The sequence below is a fragment of the Phocoena phocoena genome, chromosome 18 (assembly GCF_963924675.1).
Source record: "Phocoena phocoena chromosome 18, mPhoPho1.1, whole genome shotgun sequence".
Taxonomy (NCBI): domain Eukaryota; kingdom Metazoa; phylum Chordata; class Mammalia; order Artiodactyla; family Phocoenidae; genus Phocoena; species Phocoena phocoena.
Genome location: NC_089236.1, coordinates 64,557,119 through 64,577,837, shown reverse-complemented (window position 1 = coordinate 64,577,837; position 20,719 = coordinate 64,557,119). Strand labels below are relative to the sequence as shown.

General features: G+C 37.5%; 1 protein-coding gene across 1 annotated transcript in view; it reads right to left on the bottom strand.

The window, feature by feature from the left end:
• GPC6 (glypican 6) overlaps positions 1–20,719 on the bottom strand; it is a 1,086,745-nt gene that overhangs the window by 707,589 nt on the left and 358,437 nt on the right. The gene's annotated exons all lie outside the window — the stretch shown is intronic.

The following is a 20,719-nucleotide window of genomic DNA, read 5'->3' as shown; positions in this document are numbered from 1 at the left end:
ATCACTTTGCTGTATACCTGAAACTAACACACCTTGTAAATCAACTATATTTCAATAAGAATTTTAAAAATATAAAAAATAAAAATAATTACTAAATTAAAAAAAAAAGCCCTTGGTGGGTCAGAGCATTAGATAAGACTAGAGAACTATAAGTAGGAAAGAAAATAGTGCATCTGAGGAAAAAACATAAAGGGGGGGAGGGTCTACAAATAAATGAAAAAAGAATGATACCAACTGACCTTTACTTCCTTTGAACATATAAAAATAATAAATGAGCTGAAAAAGCACGTGCAATTCAAATTTTTCATTGGTAAGCCACTCTTCCATGGCTGTGACAGCTGTTAAACAGTGCAATGGGTGACCGGGTAAAACAGATTTTCATTCTCTAGATGGGTAGACGTGAGATGTTGCATGAAGAGAAAAACCATCTCTCAATGGCCTATCCAAATTTAAAAGGCCTTAACTTTGAGAATTCCTTTGAGATAAAATTATAAGTAACTAAAACGATTTTTATTACTTGACAACTTTTGATGCTCTAAAGGTTCCTAGAGGAGTTTGGATAGCCTAAGTTTGAAAAGAATTGAACTTGGGGTTTGGCGTTAAAATCTACTCAATATTACTTGACAGTAAAGTTTAACTTCCTTAACCTCCTCCAGTCTTTTTCCACATCAAAAAAGAGTATATACATATTATTCATGTATAATATCTATTATAACATGTATATTGAATATATAAGACCATATATATCATAGAATTGAGAAAATTAAATTTAAAATCCACATAAAATAATTGGCACAATCCCTGTGTTATTATTAAGAAGATAAAAACATGCATGTGAACTGGCAGGAAGAGCTGCCAGAAACCAAAATTCAGTTATCTTTCTGGTGTTATTTACTCTTCATCGTGACATAACATGTAAACTTGTTTAGAGAAGAATATAACTGCACATGCAATTTCTTTTAATTTACTTTAGAAGATTTCTTCTAGAAGCCTAATACATTCTAGGATGCAACAAACACAGAACAGAGTCGCATATGATACCGATACTAAGGATACTTTCAGAGAAGTCAGTGGTGCCCAGGGGAGAGGAATTGAGGTTAGCAAACCACTGACCTCATTCATCATATTCCGACAACTGCCTAAACAAAGTGTCTGCTTCTCTCTCTAAAAGCCACTGCTTTATGTGTAAATGTGCCAGGTGCACAGACACGATTTCTAGACATCAGTATGTCTTCTTGAATCAGTATTCCAGCATTTCCCCCTAAGTACTTGAATATTATGAGTTGCATATAAAGAAACATATATGTTATACTTTTAAAACTAGGCTATTCTAACCCAAATTTAAATAACTTAACAACTCCAAGTAAAATCGTTCCCTCTGGCAGATTTTTTTTTTTTTTTTTTTGCGGTACGCGGGCCTCTCACTGTTGTGGCCTCTCCCGTTGCAAAGCACAGGCTCCGGACGCGCAGGCTCAGGGGCCGTGGCTCACGGGCCCAGCCTCTCCGTGGCATGTGGGATCTTCCCGGACCGGGGCATGACCCCGTGTGCCCTGCATCGGCAGGCGGACTCTCAACCACTGTGCCACCAGGGAAGCCCTGGTAGATGTATTTTTATATGGAGTTAAATAAGTATTCTCATGCATACACAAAACGTGATATTCAAAGTCTTAGCAAATATCTCCTGAAACAAACAAAAATATCCATATTGTTCAACATTTATTTATTGCCAACTTACTGGACTCAGACATAGGATGGAAAACCCTCTTCTTCTTTGGAAAAAGAGGGTTTAAGTGCTTAAAGGGGGAAGGGCGATCAACCAGTCCTAGAAGTTTAAACCTAGTTTCCCCTATAGAAATTGATGGAGGCAATAAAGGATCTATCTTCTCTCTATGAAGTTCTCTCAAGGATAGAAGGAGAGAGAGTTGCAAACTCAAAAGCCACCGGTCCTCCTTCTCCTTTCGAGAAATCAAATTCTCCACAAGTGTGTTAATAAACATCACTGTAATGACCTAGATGGGTGGGATGGGGGGTTGGGAGGGAGGTCCAAGAGGGAGAGGCTATAGGTACACATATAGCTGATTCACTTCATTGTACAGCAGAAACTAACACAACATTGGAAAGCAATTTGACTCCAATAAAAGAAAAATTAATTAATTAACATATCCTAATATATTGGCTGAGTTTAGGGTCAGGCTCTTGTTCTGTTATTTGAGTTCGGTAATGGTTGTAAAGTTATGGTGCATGCTGGCAGGGGGCAGAGGGCAGGCAACAGGGAAAGAGGTGAGACAAATCTGTTGTGGAGACTAGCCTGGGATCATTGTTGAGCTCTATGCATTAACATGACATTGTACACACTGCGATATTTAAAATAGGTAACCAACAAGGACCTACTGTGTAGCACAAGAAACTCTGCTCAATACTCTGTAATAACCTAAAACGGAAAAGAATTTGAGAAAGAATAGATACATGTGTACGTATAACTGAACCACTTTGCTGTACACCTGAAACTAACAGCATTGTTAATCAGCTATACTCCAATATAAAACAAAAACAAGCACAAAAAAACCCCCATGACATTGTAAAAGAGATCAACTGAACACTGAAACCTTGCAAAGAAATTCACCACTATTCAATAAGCATGGATTAGAACTACGACAGGAAAATATATTACGGTGTTTCTATAAAATCTTTCAATTAGACAAACAGGAAGAGGTGAGATGTATTTTTAATTTGTTTCTTGTGAATTTATTAGCAAAAGTCAACTCTAACAGATTTAAAATGTCTGAGATCAATTAGGACTTCTATATTGTTTTCCTTTTCTTTTTTTTTTTTTTTGCGTTATGTGGGCCTCTCACTGTTGTGGACTCTCCCGTTGCGGAGCGCAGGCTCAGCGGCCATGGCTCACGGGCCCAGCCGCTCCGCGGCATGTGGGATCTTCCCGGACCGGGGCACGAACCCGTGTCCCCTGCATCGGCAGGCGGACTCTCAATCACTGCGCCACCAGGGAAGCCCTGTTTTCCTTTTCTTAAACTGGAGTTTTAATGGTGGTTATGGACGTTATCTTGCTTTTCCTCCATTAAGTTTAAATTTATCATTTAGCCCAGTAACTCTCAACCTGACTGCACACTGCAATCACCTGGAGGGGCATTTAGAGGATGCTGATGTCCAGGCCCCATGCCGAGGGATTCTGATTTAATTGGTCTCGAATGTAGTATGGCCATTGGTGTCTGTTAGGGGCCCCCCAGGAGATTCTAATGTGCCAGGTTTGAGAACCATTGATTTAGCCCTTAGTTTGCAGGACTGTGAAGTGATGTGTCTGCCTGAACAAGTGGAGCAAGGTACCACTCAGAGAAACTGGAGACCCAGGCTCCCTCCTTGCTTCCATATGCAATACCTGATTTGGATGGCATCCCTTTGGGAAGGAGCTGTGTGTCTGTGGCTGTACGAATTACGTTAAAGGAATTCTGAATTAGGGTCTGAAAGAGTCATTTGCCTCTTTCTGGTGGCTTAACCTGTGTAATATAAGTTAGAAGGAATTTGCAGCCAGAATTTACACGTTGTGAAGAAAGCCAGTTTGTAGCAAAGGAGAAAAGTGACATTTGAGTCCCTAGTTGTGGTTGCCTCCAAGGCCTACCTATACCACTCAACTTCCTGAAGCTTAGCTGTTTCTTGAAACAGACCAGCTCCTTTTCTTTTCAATAAATTCTGTTTTTGTTTGAAAAAAAAAAAAAAGATTCCACAGAGCAAAATTTTCAGAACCTGCAAAGCATGTCTTTATTTCCTAATATAACTCAATGAAAAAAAAATTAAGGTAACACTACTGATAGTTTTTAAAACATGCAGGTGTTTTCAATGTTTTTTTTCAAACAAAACAGTTAGAATACTTTTCTGCATTTTCAGGATCTTATCTGAATGTCCTGGAGCCATATTTAACCAAAAAGAAACATGCAGCCTTCACTTAAAGGTGGTTCCTGAGTGACCTTCCCTGAGTGTGCACATGCATATTTAAATGCAGGGACTGAGGAAATCTCTAGTATTTGTGAACTTCTTTGGGTTTTCACATAAACTTAACACTTCTCTATGAATGCACATTTTCAAGGAAGTCCTAAAGCAGAAACATCTGCTAACCTGCAATTATGAGTGCTGACAGTATATCATCCGAGTACACAGAAGCAGGTTCAAAAAATGTGATTTGGTGGGAAATGATGACAGGCCTAAGAACAGAATGTAATCATCCAAAGGTACACTCATGCATCTTTAATGTATTCAGGTATTGGACTGAACGTAAGATACTGAAGATGCCTATTAACCCTAAACAATCATTGAATTGACTAGGAATGTTTAAAAAAAAAACACGCATATGTGGCCTTTTATCTGAGTAGTCAGTAGCTACTGATAGCCTTGAAAAATGGATTTGATCAAAGACTTCTGCTTCCAAAAATTATGGTCAGAATTTTGCTATATATATATATATATATATATATATATATATATATATATATAGCACTTGACATTATTTTTTTCCTACCAGAAAACTGAATTCCTTCTATGTTCTTTATCTGTCTTCCCAGTGTGTCAAAAAGTATGTGTGGGGCTTCCCTGGTGGCTCAGTGGTTGAGAGTCCACCTGCCGATGCAGGGGACACGGGTTCGTGCCCCGGTCTGGGAAGATCCCACATGCCACGGAGCGGCTGGGCCCATGAGCCATGGCCACTGAGCCTGCGCGTCCGGAGCCTGTGCTCCGCAACGGGAGAGGCCACAACTGGGAGAGGCCCGCGTACTGCAAAAAAAAAAAAGTATGTGTGTGTGTGTTCACAGCTCTAAGGATTTTTTTCATCTTTTTTCATTTCATTTCATTCATTTGGAGAGCATGATTAAAGCGAAGGCTCATTCTAAGGCTGGGCTGTAACAGAATGCAATCATTTGACACAACTAATCGACTACTATTTCCTAAGAAGTCTATGACTCATTTGCATGAAACCCAGTTCTTTTCTAGAGCAAAGATCCTGATGGTAAGGGTCTTTATTTTGAAAACCCAATTATGTAGTTTCATCTATAACATTTCTTACATTGCTTTCTCAATATCTACTTGGGAAAATAAAGCAGTATTTACAAGTTTTGGGTTACAAAATCACCTTACATCAATTCAGATTCCTTAGATCTCCTCCCAAATAAAGATTTAGTATAGAGAATTTGAAGTGCAGAAAGATTTGGAATCCAATTATTTGGTAACTCAACCCTTGAGGATTATGAAAAATAGGAATTTTGCATCAAATATTTTTATTTCCTTTTTCTTTTTCTAAGGCAATGATTTCAGTGCAATATCTATTCCTGAAGGCTTCATTATTTTATTTGAAGGAAGATAATATTATGCAATTCTTAAAATATGGGTATCTATTCACCAGAACTATATGTAGATACTGAATCACATAATGTATTATGAAATAAAGTTACAAAAGATCTTGGATATTTAAAATATTGCATTTTAACCACATGACAGGAGTTGCTTCCCTTTTCTTCCTATAATAATAGATTTCTGGTCTACATAAACAGAGCTGTCCAGGATTCTTTAATTGAAGCTGACAGCTGCCCTTAACTATATACATATGGGTACTTCATCTGCATTCCAGAATAATTCTGGATTTCTCAAGGAAGAAAGCTAAAGAGAAATTTCATAAAACTTAATAGAAGCTAAATCGGCCTAAGAGTCTTAGCATTGCCATAAACAGCAGAGGATCAAAATCTCACTGTTCATTTGTAGATTTTTTCATTACTTCTGAAAAGACAATTTATAGTTTGTGTATAACCATCCAAATGAAAAAACACCAGGAGTTGTGTTTTTACAAAGTAAGCTAAAACTCTTTTAAATACTACCCTTCACAAAAAAGTGAAGGAAAACAGTGGGACAAAATAATTTTAAAAATACACGACATTAAATCATATGAAATCACTGACATCCTATGACTTTTGACCCACAAAGATAGTAGATTCATACGATTCAACTTAATATTATTTGATTAAGCGATTGAAAGAGATGACTAAAAGCCACTCATTACCTATTGATCTTACTGTAAGGCTCCTTTGAAAATTGTGAAAGGAAATATAAAGATGCTAAGAGTCAACAACAAAATCAGTTATAGGATTTATTTTCCATTTACAGAAACAAAGCCTTAATGTACTGCCCTTTTCATCACTGAACAGATTCAAAAGAGGCTGGACAGCCATCACAGGGCAAAAGGAAGTTTGGCATTAGATACATGATATCACTCATAAAACTTTTAGGTACCTTCCAATCATGTGATCCTGCATTCGGGGGTATAATACCTATACTACCTTGGTGTATGTTACAAAGTTAACATGTGGAGTACTTATTTAATGAACATTGATGCTCAAACTAGTGCAAATGGGATACTGACCTGGTCTAACATAAAATACCATGGTCAGAGGCTAATGCCTTGATCTTATTTGCTAGACTGTAGTAGCAAAAACACTTTTATCAGTCTATGGAATACTGCCTATGCAGTTCACAGCTGTCAGTATCGTATTATCAGTGTGGACATCATTAAATAACTGTACCTCAGTTTAAAGATAATAAAGTGTCAGCTAAATGAGGCCAAAGGTAATCACAGATGATCACAACACATCACTTCCACTCTGGGATGTATTGCTAAGATCATGCTATAAGCTCAGTAAAGAAAATTATTCCTTATTTCCTGTGTGAATATATTTAATAACGTCATCACTTCATTCTCGTAGGGTGGTAACTTCAACACTCAAAAGTTGATTCCTTTTTCTCTTCAGTAATTTTCTTTCAACAAGGTGCGTGAGAAGCCTTATGCCTCTATCATATGATTGCAAGAAGAAAAAATATCCAATGAGCAGGAGTTCTTATTATGGGGGAGCTGATAGGCTGCAGGGCACACAGGTGGATGGGCTGGACTTGGAATGTATGAGGGGCACCTCTGCCATTTTAACAGAAGAAAAGGAGAGAAGCAAGAGTGTAGATGAGGGCGACTCATGTATCTTTTCCTTCATCATGTCTTCACTGAACCACTTTCCAGATAGGTGCCAACATCCTGCAGCCCGTTTGGGAAGGAGTCTTTCCTCGCAGTCTCCGCCAAGGTAAGAGGCCCATAGTTAGGCAGCAAGACATTTGCTTTCAAATCCCTGGATGGTGGTGACTGCACCAGGAATGGGTATTTGATCCATAGACACCAGTTGATGGGCTGCCCACTCAGGGCGGTGACCAGCTGGCCCACTAGATTGTCTCTCAAGACTTTCAGCGAGGAAAGATAGAGAGCCACGCTGTTGGTCCTGAGAGCAGAAACTGACATGTGAACAAGAAAAAAACAATGAGTGAACTGAAATTGCAAATAAGCTAAAGTTTGAATAAGCAAAAGACTTGTGATTTGAAGTAAACAATTTGCAGTGACAGTAATGGAAGAATCACAGATTGAAAGGACTTTAGCATTCATGATGGGAAGGACCCAATGAACCCTTTTAACTCAGAGCAAAATGAGATGATCCAGACCCCAGAAGAATCTGAGCCTCGTGCACACCCTAAATTGTATCCAGTCCCAGCAGGCCTCAGGCTATCCCTGAGTTCCCAAGAGTTCCTAATAATAACCTTCCCCAGCTAAGTTCCCCATCTCCTTCTCATGAATAACCATAGCTCCTTGTTTTCTTTAAATTTCTCACAAAACTCACCACTTTCTACCTTGTACCATAGACATTTCAACACTTGTCTTATATCCCTTCCAGACATCAACCTCAATGAAGACACAACTAAGGGCAGCCTATCCTTGCCCACAAGAGGTGCATAATAAACATTCATTGAAGAAACATCCATTTTATAAAGAAGTATTTATAATCACATTTATTCACGTAAGAATATTTTTCAACCTTAAAGAAATAAATGCTTGAATGACATATAAAATATAACTTTGCGTATATTGGGGCACATAACCCAGTTTTTTTCACTCCAACACATTGTATTTAAAGATAGTTCAGCTTATTAAACGTAGATGGATAGTCAAAGAAATTCCAAGGCCATATCTTGATAACCCCATTAATGTCACAGAGAATCTATGAGTCAGTGGGTCTCTAGGGTAACTGAATACTTTTTAATGGGGGTCTCACATACACTTACGTTGACATGGTATTAGCCTTGTGTTGTACCATAAGTGCTATGATAGCAAGGAAGATTTCACTATTACTTTGTTTTTCAAGCACAAGTTTCGTTTGCTGTTATTTTTTTTCACGTCATGATAACAGGTAACCAAAAAGCCTCATTGTTTCCTCACTCTCTCAACATCATGATACAGGCTGCTAGGGATACAACCTCCTGGCACTTCTGTCTAAAATTATAATGGGTTCCATCTAAAATTATAACGATAACAAGTTTCTCACAAGTTATAGGGCCTAATTAATATTTTAATGAAACACTCAACAAGAAAATATCATCATTATCATTCATTATGGGGGGGGGAATGAAAATAAACTTAAACGACTACCAGATTCAAACGAGAATTTTAGTTTGATAGCCTAATAAGGAAAAATCAGAGGGGAAAAACACATATGGTTAATAAAACATGCAGGAATTACTTTCCCATCTGCATTCTTTTAGCTTTTTCTCATCCCAAACTGTTGATGACATCATTATGGAACAGATTTCTGGCAATGGATGACATTAAGCATAAATCTGCCAAGAAAAACTGACTAAAGTACATTGTTGGCCAGTTTACAAACAATCCACAGCGTTCACTCTTCCAATGTGGAAATTGTCTTCAGTTTATACTTATTAATGAAAAAACAGAATATAAACTAAAAACATAGTTTGGGATTACCTTTTCAACAACTTTTACTAAATCCAAGCACATTACCTCAGGTCATTAATCAATTTGATTAATGATCTTCAGTAAATTCACAAGCCATTTTATTTGGTCATATCATTTGATGTGACAAGAGGAATATCTCTATAGTTCACCATTTGGCTCTCTTTTTACCCCTGAATTCTATGCTACTAATAGAGGGAGCTGCCCCTCAAAAATTGGTTTTTGTGCTTATAAATTTGCAGACTCTTTTAAAACTAAAAATGGTGTTAAAATGTCTAAAGGGAATGCCATTCCAACGGAAATGATTTCCTTCATATACTAGAGTGCCTTCCCTTCTGTAACTGTGTGTATTTGAGGATAGTGGGGACCAGATTAGTCCTTTGTAGTATTTTTTTTTTTCTTTTAAATGGCTAGCAGATGTGTGCTTAGTGTGATGATAAAAAACTGTCATGTGGGACTTCGCTGGTGGCACAGCGGTTAAGAATCCGTCTGCCAATGTAGGGGACACGGGTTCAAGCCCTGGTCCGGGAAGATCCCACATGCTGCAGAGCAACTAAGCCCGTGTGCCACAACTACTGAGCCCGCGAGCTGCAACTACTGAAGCCTGTGCACCTAGAGCCTGTGCTCTGCAGCAAGAGAAGCCGCCGCAATGAGAAGTCTGCGCACCGCAACGAAGAGTAGCCCCTGCTCGCGGCGACTAGAGAAAGCCCGCGTGCGGCAAGACCCAACGCAGCCAAAAATAAATAAATAAATAGAAAAAAAGCTTGTCATGTTAGACTCTGAAGAATAGAAAGATACACCTCTTGCTCTCATTTATCCAAGGCCTATTCAAAATAAAACAGACCATTCTTTACTTCCCAGCAACTGATTATAAGTCCAGACGTGCTCTGAATTGAGAAATAAATGATGTTTCCTACACTGTAAACATATACCTATGAAGAGCATATTATTTTCCCTGGAAAGGGAAGGGTGATAGGCAGTAAATGGGGACATTCTAAAACACGGCAGAGCAAGATGGGATCTGAGCCATAGGACCAAAGAGCCTTCCTTGTTCCTTGTTGGGCAGACCTGCTGTCCAAGTGTTAACAGAGAAATGATCACTTCTTGGGTTATTAAAAAAGACAAAAATCTTCTCCAAGGTTGTCTCCCCTTTGCCAAAGGCACAGAGATTTTCTATCAGTTTAGGAATAATGGTTCTTATTTCTTCTCTTTTAGCTGGAAGGAATTTTGGTACATAACCAACTATGTAACCTTTGGTTCAGATGCACCTACTGTGTTTCTAACAGAAATTTTAAAAATCTTTTTTTTATGCGTTCATGTCAATTTAAAAGATGGGTCCTCTACAAAATACCCAGCAAAAGAACACAGTAGAATCTCACCATATTTTAGCTTGGAACTGACCATGAAACATAAGGTCAGAATATTTTCAGAGAAAGCCTCTGAGCCATTTCTGAAGTGAGAATTTTTCCTTTGGGCCCGGCCCAGAGGCCGGCTTCTGTGCTCCCACTCCCCTGCCCCCAATACCCCCCCTCACATTCTTACCCCCTCTCTCCACCCCGACGTCCCTTGTACATTTCCATTTCTTGTTCTTCCCTCCAACCTTTCTATAACCCCACTATTGCACCCTTTGCTTTTGTTCTATCGCTTTGAAATGTTCTCAAGTGAAATCTGTGGCATGCTGAAAGAATTATGGCTGTGTGTTTAATAAGAGGATTCACCGCATAGGACTGCATTTGACTAAGTTCCACCAAACTACTTCATTTGGGGAAAGAATGCAGGAAAGAAATGTCTGCTTCTGGGCCACTAGTTATGTATTAATTTGTTTGCTCCTGATTACAAAAGTATTGATAATACGTGGTCACAATACAGAAAAACAGAAACAAAACCTGAGTCACCCATAATCTCACCACAGCGATGGTTAACCATTGTTCCTATTTCAATATATTTCATTCCTTTTAATTTCTCTGCCTACCCAAAGAGTCTTAAAAAAGTATCCTGTAATCCTACTGTTTACACAAATTATCATCTGCTTATTTATTTTAGTAAAATGCAATGAACATTTTCCTATTCCATTAACTGTCCTTAAAGCATAAACTTTGCTCTTCGGATGCATAACTATTACATAATATGAAAATATCATAATGTATTTAAGTAGTACTTATTTTCTAAATGATCACTGTTGTAAGTAATGCTGTGACACATACGCAGATGATTTCTTTAGATGGCTAAGAAGTGGATTCCAGTGAAAATACTACATTAAGGTCAATTAGAGTAATAAAAACAAATATATATATATATATATATATATATATATGTCTTCTAGTGATGACTCTCAAGAATGACCTTATTTGGTATTTTAAAAATTTTCTAGAATAAGTATAATTTCCAAACTTTGAATGGTATAAACTTTTTAAGATAATGAAGTAGTTTAGTCTAAAGGAAATAAAGTACAGATTAATTTCCAAAGGCTCACAGGTTGAAAAGTAGGAGGTAAGCTTTAATGGGGAACTGGACAAGATAATGTACTTAGTGAGAACTAATATATTCCATATTTACAAGCTGATGGGATTACATAAAGTGATAAATTGCCACTCAGAACAAGGACACAGGAATCATTAACGCCTGTTTTCTGAAGACAGAAGTTCAATGCCCCACTGAGAGCAGGGAGATGCGGATGTATTGAATAATACTCAACTCAGGAAAAGACCCAGGGGTTTGGAGTACGGGAGAAGCTCGGCTAGCATGCCCGTGGGCATGGAGATGCGCTGCATCAGGAGATTATATAACATTTGGAGGCTAAGAAGAGATTTGTTTGAGGTCCATTAAATCATGAATATGCTTTTACTAAATGTTCAGTGAGGAGACTGGAATTTGTGAATGAATAAAAATAAGTATATTAAGCAATGAACATGAAATTCAAGGAACTCACTGCATATGAATATATATGCCCCAAGAATAAAAGAATCGCTAAAGAACCATGGATACAACATCCATTCATATTTTAATGAAGACGATAGTTCCAACCTACTTGCCTTCCAGGTTCATTCTCTGACATTTTCCAGGTTTGTAGTAAAAACATGTTTTACCCTGAAGTGCAGCCCACAGATCAAGTGAAAACAGGTGTGAACCTGTTTTAGTTGGCAAGTAAATATTTTCCTTAGAATTCTGTAACATCTCACCTCTCATGCTTTTCTCTTAATATACTAAAGCTGATGAAACCACTGCTAGTGCTGAAATTCTTAGAAAAATGGTAAAATTTTGTTAAACAATCTTCCCTAGCAAATTATGCCCTGTTTTGTTTTTCTTCTTTTTTTCCCCTTTAGTCAGTCAACTACAATCTGACAGCAATTAGTGAAAGGCTTTGGTCCCTATAGCCCCTGGCTAGCCCTGAAGGCCGAAAAATAAAGGGTGAGAGATAGGAATGACCTAAAATCTTGGTCTTCTTAACAGGATCTAGTCAGAGAAATAAAAATTAAATACTTGAAAAAATTAGTTTATCAAAATATCCAACTAGATGTGTTTTAAGCCCTCCCTATAAAACTCATTGTGCTGCTTTATTCCTGAAAACAAATCTGTATGTCATGTGACTTGTATCACCCGTTTATTAAACAATGTCTTGATATACTTTGAGATCTGAAAAATAAATGCAGAGAATGTTACTAATATGTCCAAGTGGAAGACAGGCTTTGAGTTCTCCTGCTGGTCGTCCCCAGTTAAACAAGAACCACTTACACGTGCCTTGGACCTGCCCTGGTGCGATGAAGGGAGCAACCTAGGACTGCAAGATAGCAGCCCAACAATTACAGCTTCTGACTCTGAGCACATGCACTTGTACAAAGTTTTAATTCAATGACTCTTTAAAACCTCACCCTCAGTGAGGTAAATAATATTGTCATCCCCATTTTTTTTTTATTGGAGTATAATTGCTTTACAATGTTGTATTAGTTTCTGCTGTACAACGAAGTGAATCATCTATATGTATACATATATCCCCTCCCTCTGGGACCTCCCTCCCACTCCCCCCTCCATCTCACACATCTAGGTCATCACAGAGCACTGAGCTGAGCTCCCTGTGCTATACAGAAGGTTCCCACTAGCTATCTGTTTTATACATGGTAGTATATATATGTCAATCCTAATCTCCCAGTTCATCCCACCCTCCCCTTCCCCCACCTGTGTCTGCATGTCCGTTCTCTAAGTCTGCGTCTCTATTCCTGCAAATAGGTTCATCTCTGTCATTTTTTAGATTCCACAAATATGCGTTGATATACAATATTTGTTTTTCTCTTTCTGACCTGCTTCATCTGTATGACAGATTCTAGGTCCATCCACATCTCTACAAATGACCCAATTTCATTCCTTTTTTATGGCTGAGTAATATTCCATATGAGGAAATGATGTCTTGGATAATAAGCATGATAAGCAGTAGAGCCCTACATCAAGCCCAGGCAGTCTGAATGCGGCGTGCCTGGCACACACCCTTCTATGCTGAGCCATGCTTACTCTCAGTCAACAGTTGCCCGAATCCCATCTGTGTCCTTGCCACATTTTCCCTTGCAGTGGAGGACATGTGTTAGGTGAATAGCATGGCTTCCCCCAAGGGTGGGTGTGTGGGAATGAGAAATGAGATACAATTGTGAAGGCAGCATGGGAGAAAAGAGATAACATTCCTTCTAAAAAAAGGATGCACTATTTAACCCCACTTATGTAAAAGTATACATATGTATGTATGTATGTATAAAAAAATGAGACATATGAAAGGACAGTGTCCAAAATGTTAACAGTGGTTGCCTCATCAACTGTATCCCAGTGGACCCTTTTCCTCTTCCTTACATCTCTGTGAATGATACACATGCTTTACAAAGAACACACATGATTTAAAGAATCAGAAAAGAAGTAATGCTATTTTAATTCCACCCACCACAGCCCCCCATAAAAAGGGAAAATATTTTCTTTGTCATAGGAAAATGCTTCTTTCACTGCTTTTATTCTGTCCCTTCTCCCTAAAAAATGGCTATAGAATGCTTCACCTTTCGTTTGTTCAGAGTCCCTACATGCTATTTTATATCATCAGTTTTGATCCTTCCATGGTAGGAAGCAATGTATTTTTTTGGTAAAGAGCACACATTTAGGAAACAGACATAAATTTGAATCTCTACTTACAAGGTGTATAATCTTAGGGAAGTTATCCTTTTCTAAGCCTCAATATTCTTCTATATAAAATGGCGATAACCTCTGCCTCATAGGTTTGCTATGGAAAACAGATAATGTACCTGGCACACAGTAATTACACAATGATTCATCATTTATTACTGTTAATTATTATTATTGTCATCATCATCTATAGTAACTTTGACAGTGCACTAGCATACTCTCCAATGGTGTGTGCTATTGCAGATCGCTAAAATAAGTGTTTTTAACTTTTTTTGTGCCAAAGATCCTTTTGGCATTCTCCTGAAGTCTATGGACAACTTCTCGGAATAATGTCTGAAAAAATGCCTAAAATAAAACACATATTATTACAAAGGAAACAATTACGCTGAATTGAAATTATCAAGACATTTTTAATTGTGATAGATGTGGTTCTTTATTAACACATTAAACAATAAGGTCTGGCAGCAGAGCTAATTGCTAATAATTATTGGGAAGTAGTGATGAGTGTTAATGACATTTTGAGATATTTGCACCTGCAAATGTAATGTACTATGGATATATGTGTGAATTCTATTGGTGATAAAGTTACAGCTACTGCTAATTCTACAGTTGTTTGTTGTCTACTTTCATAATTAATGAAAATGCGAAATTTCTAAAAATAAAGATGAAAAACTTCCCATTCCAGATTGCAAAATGTGTGAGCTCTGTCTACAAATCCCCTCGGCTTCAAAACCCTGGGGATATAAGATTACTTTTTTCAAGAGATCACTCATTCTGGCTTTGCCATCCAAAAAATGACAATGATTTTAAACTTGGCATCATCCATGACTCCTCTGCTTCTTTCACAGGGGAAAACTAAACTGTCACTAAACCTTGTACAATCTGGTTCCAAATATCTGTAGAATGTGACCATTCCTACTACCTTCGTGATCCCACCAGGAACCAAGCACCCACCTTCTCCTACCTAGTTTATTTCAAGGCCTCCTGACTACTCTCCCTGCTTCTACTCTTGACCCCAGCCCCATAATCTATTCTCAAAATAAGTCATATAACATTATGGATCTCTTGAAACTTTGCTATAATTCCCCACTTCTCTCGGAGAAAGTTTCAAAACCTTCATTTCTCCACAAGGCCCTACATGATTTTCCCAGGCTCTTCAAGGATTCTCATTTCCTACTATGTCACCCCACCCGACTTTAGCCACACTGGTGTTCTTAAAGCTTCAGGAATATTCCAAGCATGCTCCTGCCACAGGGCCTTTGCACTTACTCTCCTCTCAGCCTGGGATACTGTACTCAATATCTCCTCCAGGGAGGCATTCCCTAAGTGCCCACTTGAAAATATCACCCCTACCCCCTTTCATTCTCCCCCCATTCTTGCTTTATTTTTCTCCATGTACCTAGAATTATCTGACAAACTTTAATTTTTAAATATTTTATTTCTTTATTGTTTCTTACTTTCACTAGAATGTAGCACCATGATGGCAGATCATTTTGTTGTTCTTTTGCTTTTTTTTTTTTTTGTTCTGCTATAATCCTTAGTATTTAGTTCCAAAAAGGGAGCTAAATAAGTGTTGACTGAGAAGATGAATATTGCTATTAACTTATACAAATATTTTTGGAATAAGTAATGATTATCATAGGGAAATAAAACTTAGATAAATATTAACCAGTTATTTTGACACATTATTATACATGTAAAGTGAACTTTATACCATTTTCTATGATTCCATTTTAAAAACCCATTCTCAAGGTATAAGCAGTCATCGTTGATTTTCGTATACAGCTATAATTTGTTGTCACCTTTAATCAAGTTCAACTGTAACTCTGACACTTGTTTCCATGATAAAACCTAAAATGCCTGCAAGTATGAGACGCAGATGGCAATGAAAGGACCTTATTAGAGCTGTTAAGCTAAAATGACTAGTGTATTTTGGAAAGAGAGTACAGGTGCTACTGAAAGAAGGTGGTTACTTTATGTCCAAAGACAGATAATGCTATTCATTTTCTTTTTTAATAAGATTCAAACTTTTCAATCGTTTTTACATTTTCAAAATAAAGAAAAGACTAAATTAATTGAAAACACAGTATTGGCTAAAAAAGTAATCATGACAAATTTTTGCTTTTGTCAAAGTTTAGACTTTTGAATATATACATGAATATATATGCATGTATATGTAAACACATATATAACATGTATATAAATAATCTATTATCTACATCTCTGAAACATCATTAATCAATTAACCTAACTTGATTGTTGTGAATATTTGAAAGCTTGTAAAAGGGTTATGTCTCAACAGAGTATGTTAGTCCCAAGGGAGTTACATGTCACCAAATGTCATATCACTAAATGGTATATGCATTTTGTTGATCTCCTTGACAACTTCAGTGCAATTTTACAGTAGTGTGATAAGAACATTCTCATAAACATCAAACTCAGATGCGTTTTAACTACAAGCTAAAATGCAGCATTATATTTCTATGGTGTAGATGAAGGTTACATGTTGACTTTGTTATTGGATTTCTTTTGGAAAACTCAGCAATTTGTGAACTTTGAAAGGTCTGTTTTTTAAGGTGAGTAACCTGTCTTGCATCATCCAAAATAACTTGAGCAATCTGGACACCACTGGAATGTCCCCACTTGTCATAGCTAATATGACAGCCACATCTGGAGGTCATGTTGCCCGAATATCATTCTTCTTTCAAGAGAATGTTCTTCAATCAAAATCAACCTATTCTAGTAATTCATTTCGGGTTGAGAATTTCACTTTCAGGTGGCAAGATGTGTTGACTTTTAGCAGTCTTCTCAAACAGTGCAAAGATTCATTCCTAAGTCTACTGCCTGCAAGGACCTTATTATTTAATTACAACTGTACGGAAGACGCGAATGCTTAACCTCACCATTTCTCCAGGAAGCACATTTCCTATAGAACTCTACCTGGGCTTCTGCGTTTAGGACGCTATCCGAAAATAATCTGTACTATATTTCACCTGTGTAGCCTGAGATGATAAATCTTCCCTTGAAAAGTATGAGGGGAAAGGAAAGTTTCAAAGGGCCTATATCACAGCGCTTATGTGAATTATTCTGGTAAAACATCGCAGCAAGAGACCTCTAGTTATTCAGTTTTATCAGTTTTCCTGCAGTCAGCAATTACTTTAAAAGATTTTAGGGAATGAGAGGCTCAAACAGTCTGCCAAGGACCACAAGCAATTATAAAATGTGCCACACAGAATAATGTTCAAGTCCAAAAAGTCAATAATGGTTTATTACATCCCCAAAGTGAATAAACTATGTATATAACCTATTCTATAGATGTCCTTCCTTCTCATATTGCAAAGGGTTAGTATAAAAAAGATGATCTTTGTTTAAGAAAATGTTAGCATCACCTTCTTGGTCGTTGGCATTTACTCTATGCCTGCCCATCACCCCCTCCAGATAGATAAACCTGTTTTAACTCCAAGAATTTCCACGCATCATAAGGAGGAAAAGACATAGCATTTTATATTCCCTTGGTCCTCTTTAAGTTATAAGGTAAAACGTTTCCATTCAGAGCAGTTGAGATATATTCCACTAGGAGGAGAGAGAGAAAAAATTATACCATTATTCTGGGCTTTTTGAAGCAGTCCAGTGAGGGTGGTACCCAGTTTTAAAATAAGAAAGCATAAAAAGTTCCATAGCAGTCAGTTTTGATGAAATAACAAATAACCCTAAAGTCCCAGAGACTTAAACAATAAAAATGTATATCTAACTCATGAACTTATTTCTTATTGATGTTTCAAGTTCATGCTGTGAATTAAGGATTTCAACCCTGCCCTGCTCTCTTCTCATTTGGGGACCAGGGTGAATAAGCTGGTCTAATTTATGGCATGTCATTCTGTAGCACAGAGAAAGAGCAAGAGAGATGGTGGAAACACTCAATGGTTCTAAAAGCTGCTCATGAGATGTGGCACATATTCTGTCTTCTCACTTCTTTTGGACAAAACGAGAATCAGGCCAACTCCAAAGTCAACAAGGGTGGGTATGTCTAATGCTCCCAGGGAAACATTGCCCCTCACATGGTAACAGGCAGGAACATGTGATAATATATCCTACTACACTTCCTTGTAGTTAATTCTGCCACTATAAACACTGTTTTTCTTGAAAATGCCCCAACTAGCTTGAAAAGCAGGTCCAAAAAAGGAAATTCAATCAAGGATATCCATTGAACAAACTATTAAAATTGCTTTGTTTTCCATTATTTATTGTTGATTTCATCCCAACAGTTCTTTGACCACTGGTGGAATAAATACCTCACTGAAATCAAAACTCAAGAATAATGTAGATCTATTATTTACAGACTATTACTTATATTTATAAACTAGCATTTTATTAAAATCTCATATCATTCATTTGTTATTATAACTTATAAACAGCTTCCATCATTTATTTGAACTAAACGACTTTGACATTATTCTAGCTTTCTACTCTGACTATCATCATAGCCTAACTTCCTCAAAACATTGCTCATTTAGCCCATCCTGGGACACTGTCAATAAGTACACTCTCTCTTGTTCACTCCAGGTGCTAGAATTATGTAATATGGAGCCAGAAATTTGGAAGCCTTGTTGAAGGATATGCATGTATTTTTTGAGTAGGCAGGGCTAGTCCATGTGGGTGAATGGGGCCAGAGAGAGGAGAGGGGCTTGGGGAAAGGGCAAGGAGTTCTTTCCTGCACCAGAAAGACTACAAAACATAGGCTCCGTAAGTCCTGGAGCTCATTCACAGAAAACTGGTAACATGTGTCACTTACAGGATGGAGCAAAAAACTGTGGGACTATGAAAAGATATGTTCTGTTCTTTCCCAGTGATATCATAGCTGAAGTAATGTGCTTAGAGTGAATCTCACCAAACCATGCCAGGAAAATCAATGGGCAGATATCACTGTGGGATTTCTCTGATGCAAGACAGATTGCTATAGTTCTCAGCGTTGCTCTGAGTATGCGTTTAATGCAGAGAAGTTGCAGACTTGAATTAACATATACACAATGGCACCAAAACCTCTCAGGTCTTTTTTGGGGATGTGGATCTGAACCCATATTTGCAATTCGTCTAATTTTTCTAGGTGTTCTTTATTTCTTATACTATTTGTGATGAACTTCAGAGATCCATCCTCCACTCCGAATGAGAACTTCTACCACATCAACCCTGGGACATTTGCAATGACCAGAGGCTTATTATTTCATGATGAAATTTTCTCTACCATGGGACAACTCTGGGTATAATGTGTCAACACATCATGAAAAGTCCTCAATTTCTGAGCCTATAAAAATATAAAATCATCAATTTCTCATAAAATAAGGATGTTTCTACAAATAAGTAATTCAAAACAGCTTCAGGTTTTGTATGCAATTTGGGGGTAATAAGATGGGGCTTAAGATGGAGCTAAGTAAAAAATTCCATTATGCTAAGTTCAGCTAGATTCAGATTTGTGAGAAAACTCAACGTTCTCCCCTGAATATATGCATAGACATGTGTTTATCCCTGGATAAGTATCATTAGTCATGATGGGAGAATTCTTACTGAGCTCACTGTGATGTCAGGCAGTCTTCCTTAGGCTCTACGCTTCATTAATCTCATGTAGTAAAACTCTGGGTTGGTCTGTGGCAGATTTTATAGTTTTGCTCATGCAAGATCATTCGTACTCCTTTCTTTGTCTTCTTTTTACTACAAGAAAGAAAAATCCCACTTTCTCATATTGCCTCAGAGTGGTCACATGTCACTGTCCTGGCCAATGAAGTGCAGGTAAAAGTCTGCTAAGAATTTGGGGGAAAGTGTTTGTTTTCCTGATAGATGTTGCTTCTTCCTTCTCCCTTCCTTTTCTACTATGTTTTACACCTCCTTCCTGCTTCTAGGAACTTGAATGTGATAGTAAATGATTCAGCAGCCATATTGCATCCATGAAGTAAAAATCAAGAAAATTACAGACACATCCACCAGACATTCTTGACCCACAGAATATATGCTCGGACTTGGAAATATTCTGACCTCTTGTTAAGAGAGAAGAATAAAATATCAAAATTTTTTAAGCCACTGTTTAGTAGGGTTTTCTGTAACTTACATATGAACACAAACTTTAACTGTTTCGAGGTATAAATGATTATGGTCAAAGACCTAGCCTGACACCATTATTGGGACCCCTGGCCATTCTCGACCATTTTTTTAAAAAAAATTGAGTCATAGTTAATTTACAATGTTGTATTAGTTTCAAGTGTACAACAAATTGATTCAGTTATATATACATATATATATTCTTTTTCAGATTCTTTTGCATTTTAGGTTATTATAAGATATTGAATATAGTTCCCTGTACTATACAGTAGGTTCTTGTTGTTTACCTCTTTTATACATAGTAGTGTGTCTGTGTTAATCCCAAACTCCTAACTTATCTTTCCATTCTCAACTTGTAAATGGTTAGTTTGGCCCACCAGATTAGACCGGGTCTTCAGTGGAGGACAGATAGGAGACAGTGAAACCTATAAAGGGACAGGTAATGTCTTGTCTGGAACAAGGATAATTGGGTGTCTGAGGTTTCTGAAAACCCTGATTCCGTTACAAGCATATCAAAACCCATTCTGTATTTCAAAGGTCTTTCAGATCTGAAAACAGAAAGTGCACACTTAAGAACACACTTATTAATTCAAAAATTAAAATAGGAAAGCAGTCCTTGCATCCCCCTGTAGCAAAGTTTAT